Source organism: Spodoptera frugiperda, chromosome 25 (genome assembly GCF_023101765.2).
Source record: "Spodoptera frugiperda isolate SF20-4 chromosome 25, AGI-APGP_CSIRO_Sfru_2.0, whole genome shotgun sequence".
NCBI lineage: Eukaryota > Metazoa > Arthropoda > Insecta > Lepidoptera > Noctuidae > Spodoptera > Spodoptera frugiperda.
In genome coordinates, this window is record NC_064236.1 from 10,455,764 (window position 1) to 10,458,728 (window position 2,965).

The window sequence follows — 2,965 nt, forward strand, 5'->3', positions numbered from 1 at the left end:
TATCATTAGTTTAATTTAATAGGTTTGTTTTACATAATATTGATGGTAAATCCCCAGCAATTGTTTCGCTAAGTAGGTAGGTACTAAATCCATTTAACGACAATACTGGTACGTATTTATACTAAGTAGGTACTCGTTGATTCCCGGGAATATTCGGGGCTACTAAGCAGAAAGGTTTTTAACAAACAACCGTTTTGTTCGTATATAAATAAAAAGGTAGGTATGTATTGTGTGAATAACAAACAGGACAAAATGTATTACGATTTAATCAGATAATACTTGTAATTGTTTTACTTATTGGACAAATGAATACCTTCTACCCTTCGTTGTGACACATAAAAATTTGCTTACGTTATTTGATGAATGGGTTGTCACAATTCCCTAAGCCATGGGTTGTTTATTACAACTCAACCCACAAGCAAACCGCTCAAACCATAATTTCAGTTCTTATGTTTATTAAATTGCAATATTATGATTATAAAATTGTACGGAAAACGAAACGTCGACTTGATAAACGATCTTTCACGTATTTTTATCCAAAAGTTAATTTAACATCGGGAAGTGCCCAATTATCTTTAAATCCGAAATTACTTCAGGAATAAGATAAAATAAAATCTTTAATTAAGACATAAATTGACTTTTATGGGGACGCGAATCAGGTGATTAGCAATAGACGTTGTAATTGCTATTACAGTCAGAACAGAACACACATTAAGGAGGGGAGGGAGGAATTAGAGATTTGCTTACTTACACATTAGGTATAACACGATGGGATCCATTTTGGAAAAGTGCTTTTAGAAGATACGTCTTCGTCCAGATTTTAGTGCTTTACGCTCATACGGCCATACTCAATGCTCATCGAACTGTGACAACAAAGAACGGAAGAGAATATCATCCACTTTGTAAAATACTCTCTCGTCATGACAAAAGTGTATTACACACTATCACAGACTATCGCTGTGTAGCAGCCCGTCTTCAAAGAAACCTCTGTCGACTCTGTCGCTACAGTGTTCCGAATCCTGGTAGCGAGCTCCGATACTCTAAAAGGAAATAGATAGCTAGATATTTATACATACATAATAACCGAGATATTAATTACTGTGTGCGTTAATCTTTCGCTTATGGTATCTAAACTGCATAAATCGGAGACCTATCTAAGTTGATCACTGCCGCTTTCGTAGGCACTTACAGCTTAAACTTAATCCTTCCTAAGCTAAATAAGGCTGTTCTGACACTCACACGCATAATGGTATTATGGATTGCCAGGCTTAGCAAGTATAATAGCAGCTAAGGCGTTATATTAACTTTGAAATAATTTAGAGGTAAGCTTCATTAGCGCTTAAGGAAGTGTACAACGTTGAGGTGCAATTAGAATGAGAATTTACTGTGGCAAAATGTTTCTGCTCTTCATGTATATTAAATGTAGCAGTAATTTAGGCAATTTTCGTAGGGCCAAGTAACATTAGGTACCTAGGTCTCAAATCTTTAATGTATTCAAGAGTTATTTATTTAACATTCGTAGTTGTAAAGTCAAATCCCTCATGAATTGTTAATTAATATACCTAAAAGAAAATTAGATTAAACACAGAGTTCAGATTTACCTTTGTGGCTCCATATCTGCGTTAGAATGGCTGTCGATAAGTTTCCGAATCAAAGCGTTACTGTGTTAATGCTTGGAATTTGTGTTTGACTACAATGCGGTATCACGTGAAACACATCACAAATTAACCTGGTACGCATCGGAGCGGCAATTGATTGCGTAGTAAAGACATCTAAGGACTATTCGACCGCCCTGCCAGTGAGAACCCGACCACTCCGCACTAAAAAACCCCGATCACGTTCCCTATAGAATACAAGTGCCCATGATGCATAAGTAACATGTTTGTTTTTTTAAATAACCCAACGAATGTAATGAATGAACAATGTTATCCGCAACACGATTCATTTTATAGCGTCCCGAAAAAGTTATTTTATGTTTTCTAAGGGCCACGAAATGTGTCTACTTACGGGAGAGGGTTACTCCCACACGTTTAATGTTGGCAAAACACCTAGGTATTTCTGGAAAAACCGGAACCGTTTTCATCTTGTTTAAAAAATTTTAAATTCTCAATTCCTACTCTTAGTAACTGTTATCACAAATGAGTGGACTTGATTTTAAGCAATTCTTTAAAGTTCGTACTTAGGTACTTAATTAATTTATTTTGTATTAATTTTTAATTTTAATCAAGGTTATTTTTCTCTTAGGATTTTATATCCTTATAAGAAGCCTACACCAAGCTTCACACAAAACATTCAAAGTTATACCTACCTTCATATTGGTTATGTAGGTAGGTCTTTACCTATACAGTTTATGTAGCATTAGCGTACCGAAATAAAGAAAACCTTTACTTTAGTATTTTACTTTATAAAATGAATATATGAATATTTGTACGTAAAAGTTATAAAACATTTTAGGGTTTACTTGGGATTTATAATATAAGTTGGCGAAAATACCGTTTGATTTTCCCGCTATTTACAACAAAGAGGACGTTGACACTTTGACACCTCCTTTCAATGCCAATGCCAACATTCATAGACAAACTCCGTATTTTGTTTCTGATTCTAGTGTGGTTCAGTAATAAATCGACTAAAGTTACACATTTCTAATCGATATGATTGTATGGCATAATATTTCATATTATATTTATACAAGATAGCACTATAAATATTTTAATCGTGATTTTATGGAGATTTCATAAATACAAAATACCTAAAAAATCTGGTCAGTGTTGCCATTTAAAAAATTGTTTTTAGTCGATTTTATAAACAAATAAAATATAAAATATTTTCAAGAAATTATTAAAGCAGTGAGTTTAATAAATTTATTTACATAATAAATTAATAATACAATCATTCTGAGTCACTAAAATAACGATTATTCATGTAATTTAATTAATTTCTTTGACATGTGTCAAATTACATCGTG